Genomic DNA, 9,723 nt, shown 5'->3' on the forward strand with positions numbered 1-9,723 from the left:
GTGCCATCAACTCAAAATAAGCATGAAGAGCTGCTACCCCTTCAAATGGCGCAGAGGAGTGCTGAGGTTTTGATGATGAACGGCGTGAATACATCCATATTTAGGGATGTAACACATGTTCTTTAATGAGATCAGGAGTATTTCACCAGCAATGCAATCATTAGTCAAAACAAATGTCTACTTAATTGGCCAAAAGATAAACAAGAGGGGTCATCAGCAGCTGACCAGGGTATATAAAGGGCCCAGAGCAGGAGGAAGACATTCACACCTGAGAACTCTCAACTCTTCTCACCAGCTCAAGCCAACTCAGCCCCAGACACCGCCATGACCGGCTCCTGCTTCGGCCCCATCTCCTCCTCCCTGGGCTGCGCCGGAGGCTGCTTCCAGCCCCGCTGCTGCCACGACCCCCGCTGCTGCCGCCCAGTGTACTGCAAGACCACCGTGTGCCGCCCCGTGACCTGCGTGCCCCGCTGCACGCGCCCCATCTGTGAGCCCCGCTGCCGCCCAGTCTGCTGCGCCCCGTGCAGCCTGCAGGACGGCTGCTGCCGCCCCATCACCTGCTGCCCCACGTCCTGCCAGGCCGTGGTCTGCCGCCCCTGCTGCTGGACCACCACCTGCTGCCATCCCGTCTCTGTGCAGTCCCCGTGCTGCCGCCACCCCTGCTGCCAGCCGGACCCCTGCTGGGCCACCTGCAGCACTTCCTCCTGCTGCTGAGCAATGCATCCTAGGAGCGCATCATCACTACGGGTCCCCCAGAGACGGCCGGCTCCATCCTGCTGTCCCACAGCTTCACAGCAGAAAGTGGCAGGGCTCTTCTCGAGAAGCCCATTCCTCCTCTCTTCTAACTAGCTTATAAGAGGCACCGAAGACCCTTTTCAAACGAACTACTTCTCAAGAATATCCTGTCCTCTCAAGACCCCAGCTCCCTCCTATATAATGTTGGTTTTCTAATAAATTCAGCACTCCCAGCATAGAAATCATGGTCTTCGTGATATTTCCTTTAAGGAGATTCTGTCTGAATTTTCCAGAGACATTGAAAGCAAGATACAGGATAATCCTCTTAAATTGTTCTCTAAAATAACCTAAGTCTGGGTAGTTTCCTTCTTATCATTGTAGATGGCATTTATAGGACACAGTAGCTAAGGAAGGTGGGCACAGCTATATCTTCATCACATATACAGAGTCACAGATGCCCATGGCTCCAGACAGGTGCCGCACACCTCAGAAATGTTCTTCAAAAATGACCAGTAAGGAGTCTACACTGGGGTTACCACTTATATTCCCAGTCTGAGTATTCATTCACTGAACTCACACCTGCTGGCACAGCACAGAAAGCCCAGTATGTTAGAGGTGGAAGGAACCTTGAGTGGCATCTGGCCAATCGCCTGTTTTTGAAGCTAAGGAGCAATGAGTAATGAACGATCAAATACGTTTCTTAATGTCATTATAACCACTGATGTTCAGAAAAGACCCAGGAGAACGCAAGCCCCCTGACATTAAGCATTTAAGCCAAACATTTCCTCTTACTATGATCGGAGACACGTTCCTCTGCGCAGAGGAACTGTCATATTTTGTGACCAAGTAGAACTGCTTCTTCAGGTAATAGACACTCCCTTCTATGTACTACAGCGCTGGCTGTTATTTGGCATGTGATTCACAATGTCGACTTGTGTGGATATTAAATCCATACTGGCTCTCCAGGGCTGCTTATCTTTGTGCTCAGGAACTGGGCATTGAAGGCATTTTTCACGCACGTTAATCACTGCCAATCTACAAGTATTTTTTGAACATCTACTGGGAATAAGGCACTGAGTTGACCACCCTGAGGGAATATAAAGGAATCAAAGGCGGTTCCTGCTTTGAAGAGGTTATAATCTACTTAGGGACATGAGCTGTAAATCAGAAAAAAGTCTGATACATAATATAATACATAATATAAGAAATACCAAAAATAGTTGACGACTGTAAACCTATTAGGAAACCTCATGCAATGGTCGTGTCATTTTTAAGTAAAAAATAAGGAAGCAGTAAAATATGAACCTATCTTGTGAGGGAGTATGTGTTCTGTGTGTCCGTGTCTATGTGTTTTTTTAAAACTTATTTATTTATTTATTTATGGCTGTGTTGGGTCTTCGTTTCTATGCGAGGGCTTTCTGTAGTTGCGGTAAGCGGGGGCCACTCTTCCTCGCGGTGCGCGGGCCTCTCACTATCGCGGCCTCTCTTGTTGCGGAGCACAGGCTTCAGACGCGCAGGCTCAGTAGTTGTGCTCACGGGCCTCGTAGCTCCGCGGCATGTGGGATCTTCCCAGAGCAGGGTTCGAACCCGTGTCCCCTGCATTGGCAGGCGGATTCTCAACCACTGCGCCACCAGGGAAGCCCCCTATGTGTTTTTATGCCTAAAAAATACCTGGAACATTAGGCAACAAAATCTAACAGTAACTGGTAATAATATTCATCTTCTTCTTCATTTTTTTCTCAATTATATACTTTTAAAAATGAACATACATTTTATTTTTAGATGAACTGGATTGTCTAAAACCTGTACCTATTTGGGGGAAATTATTTAAACTTTTCTCACAATTATGCTATGCTCTTGAAAATGTAACTATCAAAGTGTAAATGAATTTAAAGCAGATAAGCTAGAGAGCAGCGGTTTGTACTCCTAAAGAGGTCTTTTATTACATATAAGAGTATACCACCGTGTTGTAAATAGTGGACTTCTCGGAGATCTTTTGGGTGTTTTAAATATTTATTTATTTATTTTGTTTGTTTGGCCGCGCCAGGTCTTCGTTGTGGCATGCAAACACTCAGCTGCGGCATATGAGATCAAGTTCCCTGACCAGGGATCGAACCCGGGCCCCTGCATTGGGAGCGCGGATTCTTAGCCACGGAACCACCAGGGAGGTCCATGAGATCTTTCAAATGTGATCAAATTATTAAACATTGAATTTATATTTTAGCATTTTACGATCATCTCAATTGCATAAAGCAAAGGGCACTTTTGCTATGTTCTGAATGAAGAATTTTTAAACATTGCTAGCTGTTTCAGATTATATGTACAATTGTTATTCTCCATTTGTATAGACAATTGAGAATTGAAAACTCAACAAGACAGTACTTTTCATGTTAAAATTTGTTCACAATGTGATGGTCGGAAATTGTTGGGTTAAATAAAGCCCTAGCATTCCTTATGCAAAATCTGTTGCCCATCACCACTAAGAAACTGTCTGGTTTTCAGCCTTTTCTTTTAAGGATGTTTTTCTAAGACCTCACTCTCTTGCATGGGTTGTGGTACTTTCGGTAGGGTTAATCCACTCTCCACGATTCTGACACGTATTTGTCTTGTCAGTTCTACATCGATAGCCTGACTCCCCTTTACAGAGATTGGTGTTCACATAGAGGGAGCTCTATATCTTCCTGCAGGCATTTTTAGTTTAGTCTGTTAATGAAACTCCCCACTGAAAAATCTTATTTAATATGTGTTCTACAGTGATTTGAACAGAGAAGTGGCCATTTGCCATATCAAAAACATTCATCTTTGTTCTGAGTTCAAAATTTGGAGTTTATAAGGCACCAGTGTAACATGACCTATTAAAATATATTTACTAACTTAACAAATATAAGACACTAAGTGCCAGGCGCTGTTCTTACTGCTTCACACTTATTAGCTCACTTAATCTTCACAACAACCTTGATTACATATATTTATTATCCCTCAAGACCCAAGGACCCATAGTAAGTGGCAAAGTATTTAATGAGTGTTGTATGGTTTTAGGATAAGTGGCATCAGAAAATAGCACATGACTTGCCACCAGTGTCAATTCACAGGGTTTGTGGCATGAATTATTTACACATGACCCATATTTTCTCTGCCTGGAAATGAAATTGGGCATGGGGTAGGATGAGTGTCTTAGACTGAATAAACACCAGAATTGCCTGCTGAAGGGCTAGTGAACTCTTCCTCTTTGTGGATCTTTATAAAAGGGAGAGAAAAATCATTTTGGAACAGTTTTGACTCAGAAGTGTTTGGAGTGGGGAAATTCGTCTTCTTAACTGAGGTGTTCCTCGAGAGAGGTTCTCCTTGCACAAAATGAGATCATTAGGAAGATGCCCCACCCCCAGCAACAGGAAAAATTGATTATCAGACAATGTGGCTTGAAAAGAGCAAAGCACAAGCAAGAAACACAAAAGCCAGCAAATGGAACTACATCCAACTAAAAAGCTTCTACAGAGCAAAAGAAATCATTGACAAAATGAAAAGGCAGCCCACTGAATGGGAGAAATTATTTGCAAACTATATATCTGATAAGCAGTTAATATCCAAAAAATTAAGGAACTCCTAAATAACACCAGAACAACACAAAACAAGACAAAACCAAAAACCAATTCACTTAACAAACGGGTAGAGGATTTGTAAACATTTTTTCAAAGAAGGCATAGAGATGGTCAACAAGTACATGAAAAGGTGTTCAACATCACTAATCACCAGGGAGATGCAAATCAAAACCACAATGTGATAGCACCTCACACCTGTTAGAATGGGTATCATCAAGAAGACAAGAGATAACGAATGCTGGTGAGGATGTGGAGAAAAGGGAACCCTGGTGCACTGTTGGTAGGAATGTAAATTCGTACAGCTACTATGGAAAACAGTATGGAGGCTCCTCAAAAAGTTAAAAATAGAACTACCCTATGATCCGGTAATCTCACATCTTGGAATACATCCAAATGAGATGAAATCACTACCTCAAAGTGATATCTGCACTCCCATGTACATGAGAGCATTATTCATAATTGCCAAGACATTGAAACAAGCTAAAGGTCCAACAACAGATGAATGGATAAACAAAATGTTTTCTACATATAATTCACCCATAAAAAGAAGGAAATTCTGCCTTTTGGGATAACATGGATGGACCCTGAAGGTATTATGTTGATTGAAATAAGTCAAACAGAGAAAGATAAATATTATATGATATCACTTACACGTGGAATCAAAACCATCAAACTCAAAGAAACATAGACTAGAATGGTAATTGCCAGGGGCTGAGGGATAGGAGAAATGGGGAGATGTTGGTCAAAAGATACAAACTTCCAGTTACGAGATGAATGAATTCTGAGGATCTAATGAACAGCACGGTGACTATGTTAACAATACTATAGTTGACCCTTGAACTACTCTGGGCTTAGGGGCACCGACCCTCTGCCCTCCATATCCGCGATTCTGTATCTATGGTTTCTCTGTACTTGCATTTCCTCCCTCTCCATGATGAAACCAACCTTAGGTCGTATGGCACTGTAGTACTTACTACTGAAAAACATCTGCTTATAAGTGGACCCGTGCAGTCCAAACCCGTGTTGTGCACGGGACAAATGTGTACTGTCTACTCAAAAGGTGCTATGAAAGTAGAGCTTTAATGTTCTCATCGTAACAACAACACAATGATAGTGACGTAAGGTGAAGGACCTGTTAACTAACCTCTTTGTGGGAAACATTTTGCAATACGCATGTGTATCAGACCATCACAATGTGCACCTAAAATGACACAATGTTATATGTCAATTATATCTCAAGAAAGCTGGGGAAAAAAAGAGAAAAGAGAGCAGAACATACAAGTTTTTTTAATCTAGGCTCTGGTTACCGCTTTGAAAAAATCACGAGTGCCCATGGACAACAGAACGTGAGAGAGAGAGAGTTGAAGGTCTACATCGATGACATTGTACTTGATTTCTCCCTCCTCTGTTTCCCCAAATGTGTCAATTTACATCCAGTCAATTTGCATTTCGTTATAAGTTTTGACATTATGCTTGAAATTCCATTTGGGAAGCTTTAGCTCCTGGGGCCTGAGGCACATTCTTTTGAATTATGGAAATGATCCTAAAGTGATCCAAAACCCTGTCTGGTGAATCATAGGAGTAAAGGTGAAAAGTAATGAGCCCGTTTTCCCCACGCAATTCCTCAACTGCCCGTGGCAATGATTCCCAAAGAAGCATGTCCTTGAATCACACTTCTAGCCATTCCATCAGACAACAGCTGCGTTACCTCCCCAATCCACTGCTTTGAACAGTGTATCATATACGTGTACACTGTTTGCTGAAAAATCCTGTCTGTTTTTGAAATTAATTTTTATTGGATTATAGTTGATTTTCAATGTTGTGTTACTTTCTGCTGTACAGCAAAGTGAATCAGTTATTCATATACATATATCCACACTTATTTAGATTCTTCTCCCATACAGGTCATTCCAGAGTATTGAGTAGAGTTCCCTGTGCTATACAGTAGGTCCTTATTAGCTATCTATTTTATATATAGTAGTGTGTACATGTCAATCCCAATGTTCCAATTTCTCCGTCCCCGCCTTTCCCCTCTGGTGACCATAAATTTGTTTTCTACATCTGTGATGGAGAACAAACCTCTGTCTTATCCCTTCATAGTTGTAGCACCCATGTCAAGGTATAGTAAGAAAAAACTTCTCATTACACGATTCCATATCACACACACAAGAAAGGCAAGTATAAAACAGGTCATGCCTCAGTGAAAATCAATATTCTCTGACCAGCCAGATCAGAGATGCCACAACATGCGCTGGAAAAAAGAAAAAGAAAAAAACACGATGGTACTCTTGGATATTTTATTCTAATACTCACTTGGTTTATGAAAATAAACTTTTGCCTTTCCGATACAAGCATATGAGCTGCAGTACTATTCAAGGCATGTACATTGCACTATACATCAAGTGAAACATAAATGTTTTCCCAAGGAATCCACACAAAAGACTGTGTCGGACACCTGTCTGATTCACATGTAGGTGTTTCAGGGAATCTCTTGGGGGTCAAGGATAGGATCTAGTCAGTGCTCTAGAAACCCTTATATGTTTAATTTCTTTAAAAATGCAGCCCCTTTAGGCCCCTTTTGCCCAGGATTTGCCAGGTGCCATCAACTCAAAATAAGCATGAAGAGCTGCTACCCCTTCAAATGGCGCAGAGGAGTGCTGAGGTTTTGATGATGAACGGCGTGAATACATCCATATTTAGGGATGTAACACATGTTCTTTAATGAGATCAGGAGTATTTCACCAGCAATGCAATCATTAGTCAAAACAAATGTCTACTTAATTGGCCAAAAGATAAACAAGAGGGGTCATCAGCAGCTGACCAGGGTATATAAAGGGCCCAGAGCAGGAGGAAGACATTCACACCTGAGAACTCTCAACTCTTCTCACCAGCTCAAGCCAACTCAGCCCCAGACACCGCCATGACCGGCTCCTGCTTCGGCCCCATCTCCTCCTCCCTGGGCTGCGCCGGAGGCTGCTTCCAGCCCCGCTGCTGCCACGACCCCCGCTGCTGCCGCCCAGTGTACTGCAAGACCACCGTGTGCCGCCCCGTGACCTGCGTGCCCCGCTGCACGCGCCCCATCTGTGAGCCCCGCTGCCGCCCAGTCTGCTGCGCCCCGTGCAGCCTGCAGGACGGCTGCTGCCGCCCCATCACCTGCTGCCCCACGTCCTGCCAGGCCGTGGTCTGCCGCCCCTGCTGCTGGACCACCACCTGCTGCCATCCCGTCTCTGTGCAGTCCCCGTGCTGCCGCCACCCCTGCTGCCAGCCGGACCCCTGCTGGGCCACCTGCAGCACTTCCTCCTGCTGCTGAGCAATGCATCCTAGGAGCGCATCATCACTACGGGTCCCCCAGAGACGGCCGGCTCCATCCTGCTGTCCCACAGCTTCACAGCAGAAAGTGGCAGGGCTCTTCTCGAGAAGCCCATTCCTCCTCTCTTCTAACTAGCTTATAAGAGGCACCGAAGACCCTTTTCAAACGAACTACTTCTCAAGAATATCCTGTCCTCTCAAGACCCCAGCTCCCTCCTATATAATGTTGGTTTTCTAATAAATTCAGCACTCCCAGCATAGAAATCATGGTCTTCGTGATATTTCCTTTAAGGAGATTCTGTCTGAATTTTCCAGAGACATTGAAAGCAAGATACAGGATAATCCTCTTAAATTGTTCTCTAAAATAACCTAAGTCTGGGTAGTTTCCTTCTTATCATTGTAGATGGCATTTATAGGACACAGTAGCTAAGGAAGGTGGGCACAGCTATATCTTCATCACATATACAGAGTCACAGATGCCCATGGCTCCAGACAGGTGCCGCACACCTGAGAAATGTTCTTCAAAAATGACCAGTAAGGAGTCTACACTGGGGTTACCACTTATATTCCCAGTCTGAGTATTCATTCACTGAACTCACACCTGCTGGCACAGCACAGAAAGCCCAGTATGGTAGAGGTGGAAGGAACCTTGAGTGGCATCTGGCCAATCGCCTGTTTTTGAAGCTAAGGAGCAATGAGTAATGAACGATCAAATACGTTTCTTAATGTCATTATAACCACTGATGTTCAGAAAAGACCCAGGAGAACGCAAGCCCCCTGACATTAAGCATTTAAGCCAAACATTTCCTCTTACTATGATCGGAGACACGTTCCTCTGCGCAGAGGAACTGTCATATTTTGTGACCAAGTAGAACTGCTTCTTCAGGTAATAGACACTCCCTTCTATGTACTACAGCGCCGGCTGTTATTTGGCATGTGATTCACAATGTCGACTTGTGTGGATATTAAATCCATACTGGCTCTCCAGGGCTGCTTATCTTTGTGCTCAGGAACTGGGCATTGAAGGCATTTTTCACGCACGTTAATCACTGCCAATCTACAAGTATTTTTTGAACATCTACTGGGAATAAGGCACTGAGTTGACCACCCTGAGGGAATATAAAGGAATCAAAGGCGGTTCCTGCTTTGAAGAGGTTATAATCTACTTAGGGACATGAGCTGTAAATCAGAAAAAAGTCTGATACATAATATAATACATAATATAAGAAATACCAAAAATAGGTGACGACTGTAAACCTATTAGGAAACCTCATGCAATGGTTGTGTCATTTTTAAGTAAAAAATAAGGAAGCAGTAAAATATGAACCTATCTTGTGAGGGAGTATGTGTTCTGTGTGTCCGTGTCTATGTGGTTTTTTAAAACTTATTTATTTATTTATTTATGGCTGTGTTGGGTCTTCGTTTCTATGCGAGGGCTTTCTGTAGTTGCGGTAAGCGGGGGCCACTCTTCCTCGCGGTGCGCGGGCCTCTCACTATCGCGGCCTCTCTTGTTGCGGAGCACAGGCTTCAGACGCGCAGGCTCAGTAGTTGTGCTCACGGGCCTCGTAGCTCCGCGGCATGTGGGATCTTCCCAGAGCAGGGTTCGAACCCGTGTCCCCTGCATTGGCAGGCGGATTCTCAACCACTGCGCCACCAGGGAAGCCCCCTATGTGTTTTTATGCCTAAAAAATACCTGGAACATTAGGCAACAAAATCTAACAGTAACTGGTAATAATATTCATCTTCTTCTTCATTTTTTTCTCAATTATATACTTTTAAAAATGAACATACATTTTATTTTTAGATGAACTGGATTGTCTAAAACCTGTACCTATTTGGGGGAAATTATTTAAACTTTTCTCACAATTATGCTATGCTCTTGAAAATGTAACTATCAAAGTGTAAATGAATTTAAAGCCGATAAGCTAGAGAGCAGCGGTTTGTACTCCTAAAGAGGTCTTTTATTACATATAAGAGTATACCACCGTGTTGTAAATAGTGGACTTCTCGGAGATCTTTTGGGTGTTTTAAATATTTATTTATTTATTTTGTTTGTTTGGCCGCGCCAGGTCTTCGTTGT

General features: G+C 43.5%; 2 pseudogenes across 2 annotated transcripts; both read left to right on the top strand.

Moving 5' to 3' along the window:
• LOC309654149 (keratin, high-sulfur matrix protein, IIIA3 pseudogene) lies at positions 1–1,216 on the top strand (annotated as a pseudogene). The gene has a single exon. The product of its transcript is annotated as a keratin, high-sulfur matrix protein, IIIA3 pseudogene (transcript).
• Positions 1,217–6,930: 5,714 nt separating this feature from the next.
• LOC309654142 (keratin, high-sulfur matrix protein, IIIA3 pseudogene) lies at positions 6,931–8,241 on the top strand (annotated as a pseudogene). Its single transcript has one exon. The product of its transcript is annotated as a keratin, high-sulfur matrix protein, IIIA3 pseudogene (transcript).
• The last annotated feature ends 1,482 nt before the right edge of the window (positions 8,242–9,723 follow it).

This window comes from Balaenoptera physalus (genome assembly GCF_965194825.1).
Source record: "Balaenoptera physalus genome assembly, contig: HAP1_SCAFFOLD_2124, whole genome shotgun sequence".
In the NCBI taxonomy this organism is placed as follows: Eukaryota; Metazoa; Chordata; class Mammalia; order Artiodactyla; family Balaenopteridae; genus Balaenoptera; species Balaenoptera physalus.